Genomic DNA, 16,144 nt, shown 5'->3' on the forward strand with positions numbered 1-16,144 from the left:
TTTACCTGCAGGTAGCATATCTTTGTAATTTACAGCTGGATACTATCTTTGAAAAAAAGAAGATTCAAGAATATTGGTACATTCTGACTATGTGAATTTGTGTCTCAAGAAACACCAAAACTTCTGAACTGAATGGAACAGGTTTAGCAGACTAGATATGTGAAATAAATACATTTTGTGAATGACAGGATTTCAGTATCCAATATAGCATATTGAAAATGTTCCTGTGCTGAAGTGTGCTGTTTATCCTCAGATTTAGGGCATAAAGAATTTGCACAGCTTCTGCACACTGTAAAACATTCTGAGTCAGGTATGGTGAGAACCTCAGTGTTTTTTTACACCTAAGCTATGTAAATACTGACTTCCTTGGAAATGTAAGCCCTGTACATCTAGCCAACAGAGACTGGTCTCAGAGAAGATGACTAATTTTGTTTTCTATCAAGTACATAGAAACTACCAAAAATGTACAAGAAATTACTTCTGGGGAGGCATGGAGCCTGCATGCTTCAGCCTAGATCCTCTTTCGTTCTTTCAGCCATAAATGGCCACCTCCACCATTTCAGTGACTTCTTGCTGTTGTTTTGCTGCTGGGAATGTTAGAGAACCCTGGTACTGAGCAAGGTTTCACTAGACACAAAGTGAAAAGGGAACGAAGGCTTTTTCTTGTACTAATCAAGTCAGAACACAGAAGTCTTAATAAGCACAGCTTGGGTCTGTTTTGCATTTTGAGTTGCCATCAACTCTTCCACAACACAGATTCATGAGTAGTTCTGTCTCTTCTCTAACATCTCATAGACAGGTACAAACAGACCTGAACATTATCATGACAATGCTGTTCCCATCAAAATTACTCTTGGTACAGGTGCTGCACCAGTATTCCCAGGCTGACCTGAGAGTGAAGCCAGGCAGAACAGCTGGAGCAGCAGCACCACCTCCTCTCCAGCAACAGCCAAGCTTTGCTTAATGGCAGGTAACCTTAGCATGATATACTGGGGACCCAGAAATGGAAATAGACTCATGGAATCATTAAAGTTGGAATAGAGCTTTAAGTCCAAACATTAAAAGCCTCATTTATTCCAATTTCCCATGCATTGACTTAACATGCAGCCAACAGTTGTATCTCCAGTAGTATCAGTTCCTAGGAAACTGAGTTTACCCAGACACATCCTATCATTAATTTAATTGACTGTGTTTATCAAAGCAAAAGGACCACTAAGAAAAAAAACGAGTTAAACTAAGTAAACCACTCACCAAGTGAAAAGAAAAAAAAAAAGTAGGCTACAAAAGACACAAGAATGCTTTGTGATTTTCTGCAGCTGTTCTCAGCATTGCTTAGCAAATTAATTTAACACAGAATGTCATTCAGAACTATCTTTAGTCCTTCTTAGTGTTTTAGTGCATTATAACAATTAATCATCTTTTATTAATGTATGGGCACTCAAAGATGAACTAAGAACAGTCACATTGTACTGGGTACTGCTAACTCATCTTTTATAGTAACAGTTACACTATTATTCTAGTTAATATTACACATCCATATTACTCAGAGAATATTACAAGTGTACTGAGATCTTGATTTTGGAAAAAATTTAAATACAGGCTTAAAGGGACTATGAGGATGTGCAATATTCTCTAGACCACAGAGGTAAATATGTGCATAAGGCTTTGCATAGGATCCACAGCTGCGCAGTCATTCTTACAAAAGGGAAATATTATTAGAATTAGATTTAGTGGTGAAACTTCACTGTAAGATATGCAGCTAAATAGGTCAGGTCTACCTCCCCATGCTGTCCAGGCTTAGAGCTATCATCTATACCTTGTTTTCATTCAGTATTCCTTCCAGGATTCATTGACTGGTCAAATCAAAACCTGCTCTGTCATACACACAGAGGCATTTTTCATAAGTGAATGTATGGTCACAACCAGTTCTCCCTCAGAGGAGACACACAAAAAACAATGCCTAAAAACAACAAACAGAACACCTTTAGAAAGTGTTTATTTTCCTGCACTAGTTTTCTTCCTATTACTTTGCATGCAATTTTTACAGTATGCTCATCACAGAGTAACACAAACACTTCACAAACACATAACATCTCCTAGTAGTCCCCCTCTTTTACAGGCATTTTCCTTTTTATTAAGCTTGTTTTCATCAGTAATTAGGTGGCCTTAGATGCCTTACCAGGGATAGGATAGTCTGACAGCGAAGTTTTACATTTTGTCCAGGTGACACACTTGTAATTGTTCTGAGGTCTTCCTGGGGAGAGCTGCAAATCTGGGGACCACTGCTCAACAAATGCGGTCTGTCGAAGTTTCACCTCTGTCCCAGTGGAAGACAGCTGTCAAAGGAGTTAAAGACAGGCAGGGTTAAGGAAGCCTGAGCTCATCTGAGTTGGGACAGTTAGCTCATTCTGGGACTGTTTGCTCCATTTTACCATGCTCCAAGCTAAAACAGCACAGATACTGAGTGGTACATTTTCCCTCATTAGGGAGTAGCTGGGTTTTTTTAAACCCTCTGCAGCTTTTCTAAAGTCAGTCCTTTCATGCACTGCCATAGTCTGTTGGATTAAAAAAGCCTGGAGGTGACTATGATGCCTTGTGATAGTCAGAGACTGCAATACCTGTCAGAGGCAGAGAGCAGTTCTGTTGCTATGGACCTTTAGGTATAGAGAACTCTCTGAAAGGCAAATAAACAAGAAATGCATTATTCCTTAAATGTGCCATTAGACAAGTTTAAGGAGTCCACATCCTGGACCTTCTTTCTGCACAGATTCAAAGGCTTACATGAAAAGGACAGCTCCTGATCTGGAGAAATAAAGAAACTTTCTGAGGAAAAGTAAATTAAAACCCCCAAAACATCAGTGTTGAAGTAATCAGGAGCAGAAATTTAAGGGAGAAAATCAATAAAATCTTATCAGCTGCATATCAGTGAGGAGAGGGTACATTAGAAAGATGTATTGCTGTCCACTCTTTAAGAATAATACTGACACTTCAATTTCTACCAAACTCATGCCATTACAAGAGCTGTTTACCAACCTACCTGAGAACTATACATTTCCATCTTTCTCTTTTGCCTTGCTGTCCTGAGCAACTAGCAGGTCTCATAATCTATAGAATGGGGGAGGGAGGACAAGGGCAATCAATAGCCTTGCAGATTCTCCCTTTTACTCATTCTACGGGATGCTTAAATGTCACTCTCATGGACAACTTGGCAAAATACACACTTCAGAGCATCACAGGACATATTTACCTCCAGGTGTCCTTAGGTTCCTACAAAGGCTTGTACCATGTGCCACCTCTGATTTAAGATACAAACTTCAAAAAGAGCAAACAGCTGTTTGAGACCTTTAAGACACCCTTAGATGACAGTGAACAAACAGGATTTGTACATTCAAGAGCCTCCGCACCTTCAAAAAACCGTACTGTATCCATGATCATAGTCTGCTATCTACACAGTCATGCACCAGTAAGCCCATGCCACAAACCACTGTGCAGAGTCAAGAGTAGAAGATTAATAACATTTCCTTTCCTTTTTTTCCCCTTACAAGTGATTTTACCACTATTTGAGTTAAATTCTGATATTCCTGGTAACAGTGCTATAAAAAACACTGCTGAGGAAGACACCAGTAAATTATCCAATCTATATTCCTGCCCGACAGCAGGATCAACTGTAATTATTTCTGACAGATATTTTCATAAGTTGTTCTTCACAATGAAACATGCCCTTGCAATTTACATTACAGTCAATGGAGAATTCCTATTTACAAAGAATAAAATCTGCAGCATCAGAAGAACAGTGCTCAACAGTATGCAAGGCTCACAAAGATAGGCAAGAATTCACAGCAAATGTATATACCAATTTAATTGCTGGTGGAAAGGTTAATTAGGGTTATGACCACTACCATGATGTTTTCCTCCAGAAAGTTTGAGAGTTTTATCTGTTAATGAAGAGCCTGTGTGTTTAGTATCCTCTTGTGTCAGTTGCTTTACACAGGCCAAGTATCATCTTAAACAGCCACTGCATTTGAATTATCATAATCTGATGAAACAGGTCTAATCAACCTGACCAGAAGAGCTCAATGAAATTTTATCATTTGCCTCTGTTTCTTTTATAGTGTGTATTACTATAACTGTAGCTCTTTTTTCTTTATATAATCCAAAAAATGCCTGGAAGCTGCTCAATTAAAATGTTGGTGGTTGACTTTAAACAGAAATTCCTATCTCAAAGATACACCAAAAGAAAAATAAATTCATATTTGTGGGTTACTATTCCCACATGATTGCAGAACAACCCAGCCTGTAAATTGTAAAATGGCCCACTCTTCTATGAGACATGCATCCATCTGTCCTATAGTAGAACATACTTTCCCCCAAATTAACAGCCATGTACTACCAAACAATTTTACTGGGTTGCAGAAAGGGCATCAGCTCTGGACTAATCTTAACATTTCAATGAAGTTTAGAAATTAGGCCTACCTCATTTCGTGGCATTGTCTTCATACTTAAAGAACCAGGCAGCATTTGCTGTCAAACTGACATCTGAAGGTGAAACTGAGCACCAAGTGCAATGTTTGGGATTTCAGGGGGTTGGGGTTTTTTGGTACACAGAGCTTACCTGCAATCCTGGAATGGTTAGAGAAGATCATCAGATCTTTTTTTAGTCTAGCCAGCATGTGCTGCTCAACAGCTAATCACTCCTGAACCACATTCAACCACGATGAAAAAAATAAATCTCCATCCTATTTTTAAGCAGGATGCAGTTTATCAGCCCATATGTTGAAAGAGATGTACAAATGAAATTCACAGCAGCAGCAATAATGAATTGGATGATTAAAAAGCAAGATGGATGCCTCCAATTCTCAATCAGAAAGACACATTATACCAGTTACAGAAAGATGTTTCCATTTCCGAGATCTTTTAGTGAATGCTTGCCTAGTCCCAGCTGCATTTCAATGAAGATAAAAATAAAATGACTTGTACACTACACCAGCTCCACAGTAGAAGCTCTTCCATGCCTGGGAACAGAAGAGACAACTCCTGAAGCAGAACTTCCCAAAGACATAGAGAGTCAGCACGGCACAAAGCAGCTGTCGCTGCTGACAGGATGGAAGCTGAATATGCACAAACTCTGTTTTGAGTTGGAAGAGGAGAAAGGAGGGAGAAAAGGGATGTAGCCTGTGCAAGTCTACAAAATTTACCACAAGTCTTCCTTAGACAGATTTCAAAGCTCTAATGATGGGAAGACAATTTTAAAGCCCAACACCACCAGCAGAGAACAGAGTTCTGTTGCAATTATAAATAATCCTCAGCAAAAGAAATGTTTTAATTATCTGCTTAAATCCACAGGACAGTGTAGCCCTTCCAACTTCAGGTGTGTACTGTCCTCCACTGCCCAACATGACCAGCCTTTGCTCACTTCTCCTATGTCTACTACTGCTGCTACTGGCAAGTCTAACTATGGTATCACAAAGTCCAATGGTATTTGTTACTTTTCTCAAAGCTTCAGATAAAGAATTGTATCTTTCATTTAAAAGATGTTTCTCTCCCTCATAGTTGCAGAAAGGCAACAAAGAACATACTCAATAGCCTCAGAAGGTCAAAAAAGAAGGGACATATAAAGATACCTCATTTAAAAAAAAAAAGACTCCGTAATTTTTTGCGACTTCAACTCATGTTTTCTGAGTACATGGAGACAAAATCCCACTTTTCAAATGCAAGACAGACCTAGGCATATGCTTATTTAACCAACATGTAGCCAGAAATTCAAATAGTTTCTTGTCTTGAAAAGATGCCTTCCTCTAACATCAGTCTTTAAAGGAAACTCTACCAATTCTTGCAGGGGAAGGAAAAGCAGGTTCATTGGGGACTGGTGTCAGTCACTGCTTATGAAGGCAGAATCACTATACAAGAGTTAGGAGTCCAAGCAAAGGCATGCCAGCAGGATGGACAATTAATCTGCTGAGAGAAATTACCACTGACATAAAATTCTGCAGCATTAACTAAGGGTTAGCTCGGTGTAATGCAGAGCCAAAACACAGACAATATCTCATCTCCACTGTGACCATGAGCACTGCACAGCAAACATTTTTTAAAATCTTGTCAGTGTATAAATCTACTGTGGCCCTTATGAATACATATAAGACAAGTGCACAAGTTGTGCATGTGTTGGGGGCTCAGTGTGCTACTGAAATCTTCTTGGCTTAATCTGAGAAAAAATTGTACTCGTGAAGGAGCAACTGCAGGGCACTGGCCTAGAGCAGAGCATTTTATTTGCAAGAAATTGCTCCTGTGCATCAGAAACACTGTAACAAGAGATTTCAAAGTATTTGTTTTTATGCAAATGTGATGAAATGACACAGAACACTGAAAAAGTGCAAAGAAAAGACCTGCATGAAAAGTGTAAACCATTTGCAATAATAAGAATTGACATCTAGTTTCCCCAGACAACTTTTCAGCTGATGCTGCAACAACTGACTAGAACACAACTTGTACATTGTCTAGCTAACTCTCCTCCCAAATGCTGGCCCAAGTCAAGTATCCAAGCTAATGATGTGGAACTTCACAATCAGAATGAATGCTGAACACTTAAGCATGAATTGTAGAATCCTTGAATGGTTTGGGTTGGAGGGAACCTCTAAAAATCAACTAGTCCATTTCCCCTGCTGCGGGCCAGAACATCTTTCATTAGGTCAAGTTGCTCAAATTCCCACCCAAGAGCAGCCTATGTACACTTCATTTGAGCCATGGTTTGACATGAAAACAGGCTGCCTTTCACAAAGATGGTTTCAATGATGTGCTGAGTTTGTCTTTACACTGTCCTTTTCTACTGAGATTACACAGCAGCTTTCACCAAAATGAGATTTTATCAGCTTTCTCTGTACAGTGGGTATTATTCAATCCCTCTGAGTGCAAAATCCCAGTGCCTAAAGGAAAAAAAGTTGAATTTTGAACTGGAGTAGCAAGACATACAAAAGAATCCCTCACTAGCCAACATATTTCTCATCAGCCAAAACACATGGGTGGAAAACAAAGCAGTGGGACCAACCATGAGGATTCAACCATGAATATATGCAAAATTTTAACACCACTGAGGGAAAAAAAGCTCATTATTGTTTCACTGTTTAATTATGATTTACTTTCCTCATTGCATTATAGGTATGAATCCATGCTGCCACACTAACACCTGCTATCTCTCACGTGTGCAATAATGTAAACCCTCTGCACAAAGTTGTTTCTGATGAATCCAAACCAATCAATCACTGCTCACTGAGGAAACACTGAAGGGCACTTACTTAAGATGAATACTGGAACAGTTTTAACAGCTTATAGCTGGGGCAGAGGGGCAAAAGGGAGAGAGAAAAAGAGAGAGATTGACTCTTCTTGCTTTCTTTCTATGGCATTGGTTAAAACTGCCGTGAACCAGTTAGGTACTTCTACCACTATGCAGAGTTTCACAGTAGAATTCTTTTTGTCACAACCATCACATCTGGTAAAATCACTGCAAAGTGGATGTCAGATATGATGCTGAATTGCCCTGACCTACAGAAACTATGAAGTACCTGGTAGTGCAGATTATACAAGAACTATTAAGAATAAAGATTAGACAAAACACTTGGAAGATATTCTTGACAACATCAATAGGTCACGTTTATAAACTAGTAAAATATTTGAATGCAGTAAAAAATAAAACTGTAAAAGCTAATTAAAGACTGTATTTGGTTTGATTTCCAAGAGGCAGTCACACCTCCTAGTTTTGGGCTGAGAATATGTGGTCTGGTTTTGGACAGACAAGTCTTTCTTTTAAAAATAAATCGATCACTTTTCACCCAGGAGAAAAAATAAGGGAGACAAGGGTGGAGAGGTTACATTCTGAAGAATGCATTTTATTTCATTCTTTCTTTGGTTGGTTTGTTTGGGGTTTTTAAGTAAACTTCAAATAAACAGCATAAACCTTGGATTTCTACATGTGCTTTTGAAAAGAATGGCCTGACAGACTGAAGGACCTCACCAGAAGTGAGGGCAAAAAACCAAAGAATTATTTTTGGTACTGCCTGTCAGCTTCAGAGGGAAGGAAGAAAACAAGGAAACCAAGGTCTAAGTACAAAGGACTTAGTCTCAGAAAAAATATACGTAATCCAAAAATTTAAAATAGCTTCAGCGTTTGGGGTGCCTGAAGTCCTATAGGTCAGGACATGTCATTGCCATCGCATAGTCAAAGTTATGAGGGTGACAAAACTTTCTAAGCCCTCCTATACTGCCACACATGCAAGACATGCAATTACCTGCTGAGGAAGGGACATGTTTCCTTTCTGAGTACCAAAATTCACTCTGCTCCACCAATGAGTCTCTCCTTACGGCCCTGCAGTTGTATTCACAGTCCTAATGATACACCACTTTGAGCATGGACCACTGTGTCTTTGCACTTCAGGAACATCCCCCCTTATGTTTATATAGATCCTATGAGTGTCAGAAGTCACAAGTATACCACCTAGGATAAGCTACAATTCTCTCCAGCTCCTTCAGTTTTTTTTCTCTTACAACATTCACAGCCAAATCAGTTAAGGTCTTATCTTGGAGGAAAACATCTGTTTAAGTATCTTGACTGTACTGAGATTCCTTCATTTCTCTTCACACTAAATGAGTTATGAACAGGCAAATTATTCCTCTACATTCAGCTTCATATAGGAAAATACTGTGAAAATACTTTCTTCAAGAAAGATGATGACTCAAGGGGAGAGAGCCACCTGATGCTGCGCTGTCTTTAATTAGAAATGTGAATGTGGCTGTAGATCACAAAAACACCATACTAATGCCCTATGTTTCTCATTCCATGTCAACTCTAGCTCAGTGTCTACCACTGTGACAGACTTCACTGACGGGCCCAGCCCCTACCCACAAACAGAAGAAAACTGCTAACCATGGACTACCAACAAAACTCATACCCTGGCATCAGCACCTTTTACCATATGTTCTTATTTATCTCATCAAAAGCACAGATAAATATGTAATTCACACTGCCTAAATAGCAAGCTCAGACTATAGATATTTAAAATGTATGTAAATTAAACTTAGAGGAATGCTTTCAGAAATGCCACCCCACAGACCATTAGGTCTTGCTGCCAAACAGACAGATACTGTCTCTACTTACAGCACCCTGAGTTCTCTTACATCCATCATATGAAAAAACTTCAGCTCACATGTGCCACATGTTGATTTCTTGTCCCTCTTGAAACCCATACTGGCATAAAGCAGCAGCGCTACTTCCCAGCAATGCAACATCTGGGATTCCCTAGGCTAGCAAAATGCACCCCAAATTCAAAGCATAATTAATGTAAAGAAAAGCTCAGATTACTAGGTGTCTATAGATTCATCAACATGCAGCAGTCCTTGCAAGCATGTGTCTTTTGTACAGTTACTCAAATTTATGTAACTGTGAGAAATGTATGCGATGTTGATTCCATGGACCTCTCTGAAGTGCTGCTCCGCGCTGGTTTTCAGACAATGTTCAAGGAGCTCACAGAATGAAGAGCCAGGAAATGCTGATGTCTTTGCAAGAAACTGCAATATCCAGTTATCACCAGCTGCAGATAGAACCTTAAAGCACAAATTAGCAAAATTTGTCAAGAGACATCCATGACGTGGCTTCAGGCCTTGCCTATAGCTTTACTGAGGATCCGCATACAACTGAGGCGGAGGGATAGCAACAGTCCCTATGCAATATTGTATGGCAGGCCATAGCGAATTCCACATGTTCCAGGTGAAATTCATATGAGGGGAAACTTGATTTACAGAAATATCTAATGGCTTTAGGTTCCACTTTGCAGAAGCTCCAGAATTATATCGTGTTATCCAGACCCATAGGACTGGACACATACTCAGCTGTTGCCTGAAGCAAAGTCCAGAGGCACCACCAGCTCTGGAAGACCATTAGTCTCGGCAACATGGAGATGGTAAGTTGAAAAACTTGTCCATGAAATCTCGTTTCTTCATCTATTCTGCAAAATCAAGTATAAGGAGGTCTATAGGCAGGCTGGAATAACTGCTGTAATTGGCTCAATGGCCTTTTCATAAATAAACATACTACAAAGGCACTCTGCAAATTTACTGAGGTACACGGGAAGAATTCAGTTAGCACTTTTCTTACATTTGAAGGGATAGTTATTTTAATACCCTTCCTGGATTTACAGCTACTTCTCTCTACATACTGCTAGATTACTCATGCCAAAATTGAATCAACAGCTTTCCTACATCCTCTACAGTAGAGTGAAGCACATCAAATGGCAAGATATTCAAAAAGCTCTCTGACAGAGAGCAAGCATGGGGCTGTGTCCTGCGTTGCTTTGTACTGTCAGTTATGCGCATTCTTGATGCATTTGTGCTCATCAAAAAGTTCAAAACAAAAAACCCCCTTCATTAAAATTCTGTCTGAAAACTGCCAGTGCTACAATTGTATATGTCCCACTGGAGGATATTGTGAAGTTTAGGGACAGATTAACAAGGACATGAGAACAAAATGCCTTTGAAAAGGAAAGTGCTTGATGGCTTGGCTCTTTTCTCTGTTTTGTAGTGGACATGGTCATGAAATCCAAATGTCTTCAGCTCTCAGAGGAAGGCAAACTTTTGTTACGAATCCCATGTCTAAAGTCAGGTCTCACACTATCTGTTGCAATATTGAAAGCAAGCTTCACTTCCACAAGAGGTTTAGCATTCCAACATTAAATTATGAGTAATTTCAGAGCGCTGCAGGTTCAGCTTTGAAAAAGCCATCTTGAGCACTGCTAATAAATCGTGGAATCACAGAATATCCTGACATGGAAGTGACCCACAAGAATCATCACAAGCTCAACTTCTAAAATAGCCATGGTAGCATGCAGAGGGAGCAGCACCAGCTGGGCATCAACCCATTTTCACTGCAGTTCACAGCAAGTTCCACACTGCTGGGACTTCACTCTTCTCAGCACTCAAATTAGCTGATTTAAGACCAGTTGCACATGCACTATAAACCTGCATTGACTACAGTGTAAACATACAATTAACAAAACCTAAATAAAGGAAATAGCCAGTTATGTACATCCCACAGTCTACCTAAAGTTTGTAGATTCTTCACAATAATTTGGTTTTCCTTGCACTTCATGTATGGATAAATAATTTACGTAACTGGCAATTGTGTTTAAAAAAAAGGAAAAGACAAATACTAAGAAAATTAAATATTAAAAAATAATAAGAGAAAAAATAAAATAAAGTAAGATCAATAAAAGACAATGTACCTATAAATTTTGAAAATGGTACCTGCAATGACTAAGCATAGAAGAAAATGGGGAAAAAAGGCAGATCACTGTTCTAATATTTTACTCTTATCAACACCAGACAAGGTTGTCTAGTCAATAGAAATGGACAGTAATGCTGCAACATTACAACCTTAAATATTACCTAATGAGATAAAATATTTGCTGAACCAAAGTACTGGACAGAATCTGTATGGATAAAAATTAATCTGTAACACCACATTTATTTTCCATCAAAACAAAAAACACTGTAAGCAAGACCGGCATGAGAATTGAGCCTGTAAGAATGAAAGAATGCAACTAAACAGAGAAAAATGGAATCAGTAGAAGTACAAGGCTGCTCCCAATTCCAAAAGGAAAAAGCTCTACAATCACTTCAGGTTTTCATAGAGGCTACAGTTTAGCATATTTAGTAAAGAAAGTACAAAAATGTGTCACCATGAAACTAAGTTTTCAAACAAAGAAGAACCAGATGGTACTAAATAAAAGGCAAGAAATTAATATCCACAGTCTCAGCCTGGAGAAGACACATGCTATCTCCCAAAAGGTATTCACACTCAAAAAAAATAAGCTAGCTGTGGCTCACAATAAGATAAATCTCTGTGTACAGATACTGACAGCATTTGTTGACCCCCATTTCCTGAATATCAGTGGGATCTTGTCTTTGGATTACCTTATTTATAAAAACCACAAGATTTCTTACTCTCATAACAGAGCTTTCTGTGATTGATATAGACATTTCAATCTTCAGAGTAATTTTTTGTGCCAGTTCAGTAACTTCATTTCTGATTATACAACACACTTGCAATAGCAAAAAAATTACTGCAGTTGACATTTTGCCTGGTAGTGAGTTATTGTAGTCAACAGATATTTTTCCACAGATTTCACTGGGCTTTGGATTATTTCATTAAAAGGTGTTCTACTTTGCAAGAAAGGTCTCATATTTATGGTGCCAACCCAATAGCTTTTGGTTATGTTTTACAGTCCAGATTCAGCAAAGTAATTAGTCTGGACCATTCTACTTCCCTGATGGATATGCTTGAGGACATTGTGTGGCAAATCCAAGATATCAAACTGAAAATTGCTCAACTGATAAACTGAAATTTAAGCTAAAGCATCCTTATTTCACTAGCTCGAAGATGTTGTAATTCTAAGAGGAACATATCGCCACTTAAATATTACATAAGATCCAAGACCAACCAACACATTTTAGTCAAAGCTGAGTAAGATGAAGCAACAGTAAAATAAATTAGAAACTTCTGGTTATTAACATGTTAACATAAATCAGTGTGGCATTACTGCATAAGCTGCAGCACTAGGTTATTGTCCTAGTTAACCACCAGAGGAAAGAAGGAATGCCATGAAGGAATGGACAATTTTTTCAACCCTGGCACTCCCCTTTCCTCTTGTGATACTGTAAATAAATAGAGACTGAGTCCTACTGCTGTGGAAGCAGCCAGCACACTTCTCTAGGCAGCAAGAGCAATGGCAAAGCCACCTGGGGACCCTCTGTCCTCCTGCACTGACTGTAAACTGCTTGGTATTTCCTTATTTATTTCTTCTAGGCCCTTAAGTGTCATGTCAGGATCACAATCTCATCTTTCATTAACTATATATACTCACAATAAAGTCATAATGAAATATTAGTATATTTATATATACCTTTATTTATATTTATATATACCTTTAACTATATCACAGATTTAGATTATTAAGTTTTATTTATTTTTTTTCTTTAACCAGAGTTCTAGAGTTCAAAATGCAAAATAAAACAGCTTAAAACAATTACTGAAAACAGATGCTGCACAGCAGCCACGAAACTATAAGAAACAGCAGCATATCAAGTTGCCTTGGATACCCCACAACCAAGACCAAGTTAGGTTCACCAAGCAGGTTTTTACTGCCAGACATGTGAAACAAAGCCCAGTTTTACATCACTGACATAGCATCTACAAAAAAGCCCTAAGCCACCACAAATGGACCACATACAAGTTGAATAAAAAAGTCTGCCACTGATGATTTTCAAAGCTGCATTTCTAAGCCACTTTTGCAGTCTCAAAGGAATCTTTCTTAAGTTTTTTTAATGATTTGAGAGTCTAATAATGTAACTAGACACAGTTAAATACTAGGTCAGCCTCCTGGTGCCAGTGTCTGCATGAAGCATGGGTGGAGAAATGTGAACGAATAATAGTGCTTCCTGAAGATCTGTCTGCTCTTCCACGCTTTGAAAAGTTAGTTTGCATAAGAAAAGCATCAGGATACCCAAAAGCTGAAATATCAAAGTGAATTTACTGGCTCACATTTTGTCTAGTTTGGGTCATAATTCTGGTCTCCACTGAGTTCATTTCACCACCTGATTCTCAACTCTCCTTGATGTAGTTACCTTTACCTGTTTGTGATCTGTGGTAGCATGGGAAGACTGACTGATATAGAAGCTCCTTTTGTAGATGTGCTGTGACCTTGTACATGCTAAAAGAGTTTTAATTCTTACATCCTTACTACTTAGAACAATGAGTGAGTTTTTGGACATAATCAAAAGCAAAGCACTACAGAGCGAGGTTGTATTTCCATGTAGTTGCCCTTTGTTTGAGGGGCTCTCTATGTGAACTGCCTGAGAACCCACAAGTCACAATCATAAAATCATAGAATTTTTTGGGTTGGAAGGGACCTTAAAGATAATCTCGTTCCAACCCCCCAGCCATAGGCAGGGACACCTTTCACCAGGCCAGGTTGTTCAGAGCCCCATCCAACCTGGCCTTGAGCACTTCCAGGGATGGGGCATCCATCTTCTCCGAGCAGCCTCTTCTGATGTCTCTCCAGCATCACAGTAAAGGAACCATCGTGCACCTGATCCCATTTTCCCATCCAGTTCTCATCCACAAATGACTTGCAGGCAGGCAAGACACCATGAAATTAGTATTGGTTACCTATCTATGCCTTTACCGACCAAACATTTTCAAAGGTCATCCCACCACAGTCAACTGTGCCACTTGGATAGGGCCTCTCCATACGTACCAATGTAACCAAGATCAGAAGAAATGAAGACCTGAAGGACAAGACTACCAACTACAAGGCTATAATCAGATTGTTTTCTTCAGCCAAGAATTTTATTATAGATTGCATTCAGTGAAAAGAGGCAGGTCAGTCAAAAATATAACTGGTTGACCTGGAAACCATGCATCAGAGTTGGTTACTTTCATATCTCTTTCATGGGTTTATGTTCCTGGACAAAAATTAACTCACAAATGTTGTTACAGTTGACATATTTAGACAAAAATCCCTATGTGTGAAACATTCAATGGGCAGTATTTATAGTATTTGCAGCATCTTTTGCCTCAAAGTACCTAAAGATGCATTTTCACCAGCTTTAAAAAAAAAAAAAAGCTTTTCTTTTTCAGTTCAGAAATCACAGGTTACAATGATTGAAGAGAGTTCTGTCTCAGTAATTCCATTTGGCTCCTCCATCAGCACAACATAACATGACAGCTTTCACAATGCATCACCTTCCTTAAATATAAACGCTATCTTCCTGAAGTACTGCCAAGAAGTTTGGCACAGTTGCCAGCCTGGATTACAAGGAGAAGACCACTACAGCACTGACTTGCTCAGAACACAATGCTTTCTGGGCAAATATATCTATTATTTTGCAAAAATCAAAGACAACAGGTAAAGTACCAGTCACAACCATGGGAGTCACCTACTTATAATACGCACAGCAGATAACCTTTGGTGAAAAAACTGTGAGCATCAGCAGGTGATGCTCTGACCTCTGCTACCAGTGGCAAATGCTACACCAGCAGTTCTTTCTAGAGCCACCACAACCAAAAAGACAGGGTCTGTGCCCCACAGAGCTGTTATCCAAAATGGCATTAAGTTGTACAACAGTGAAGAACAAACACGAAACAATGACAATAGCAAAAAGCTGAAATATAACTCAGTTGAATCAACAGTGGATGAATATACTTTATTTTTAATGCTTTATTATTGTAAAATTGTTATTGCTGTTAATGATACCGACTCCTGCTTTTGCTACAATGATCAAGAAGACAGGTCAGTGCTTTCCTGAGAAAACATGGGGCCTTTCAGATGTTGTTTGGAGCTGCATAGCTCACTCCCATTTTTCTTCACCCCACAAGCCTATACAAATTCACTGTCAGAGCTCCCAACTTAGTAAGCCAACTGGTTTAACAAGCTGAAGGTCACTAGCAGCAAGATCTCTCAAGCTGCTGCCTTCATAGCACACACTGTTTGATAGGAGTTGCCTGTCAGCCAGAGCTACAGCCTGTAACACCAAAACACAGCCATAAACCACAAATACAAGGATATACAAGGCAAATAAATAATGACTGTTCTCATACTGAGTACTGTTAAGCTCTCAGTGAACTGGCAGACAAAAAAAAAGAGTAGTTAATTTAAAAAAAAAAAAAAGAACCCTTTCTTCCACAAAACAACAGAAAGGGTAAATAATTCTGTCTTTTGGTTTCTTTCCCAAGAGAATGTCTCTTCAATGTCTATTATCAATGAAGGAAATCACTCTTCTAAAATTAAAGGAAGCAAGGAAAAGCATCCTTTAGAGCTCCCTGTATTCCACTCCCCACCTCTCAAACCTGACTATTCACCAAACCTTGAGAAAATATGTCTCCCCTTCGTGGCACAGGCACATTTTCAAGAAATAACATCCTTGTGCTGCCTGCATCCCCAATTCCCATTCTGCATTTCTTATCTTGCAATGTTTCTTATCATGCATCTTTTAACATAGTTTTGTGTGTGTGCTTCTATTAAAGCCAATGATACAGCATTTTTTATTTTAAGTAGTTTTCCACCCTCTTGCGTGTTTCTGTGAACTATAAAGGAACTTTTGG

At 38.9% G+C, this 16,144-nt stretch overlaps 1 protein-coding gene across 1 annotated transcript in view; it reads right to left on the bottom strand.

Moving 5' to 3' along the window:
- MAPK10 (mitogen-activated protein kinase 10) overlaps positions 1-16,144 on the bottom strand; it is a gene marked incomplete at both ends in the record, with an annotated part of 136,468 nt that overhangs the window by 87,384 nt on the left and 32,940 nt on the right. The window contains one exon of the mRNA XM_082282539.1: positions 2,180-2,336. The remainder of the gene's footprint in view (positions 1-2,179; positions 2,337-16,144) is intronic.

This window comes from Coloeus monedula (assembly GCF_965178545.1).
Source record: "Coloeus monedula genome assembly, chromosome: 5".
Taxonomy (NCBI): Eukaryota; Metazoa; Chordata; class Aves; order Passeriformes; family Corvidae; genus Coloeus; species Coloeus monedula.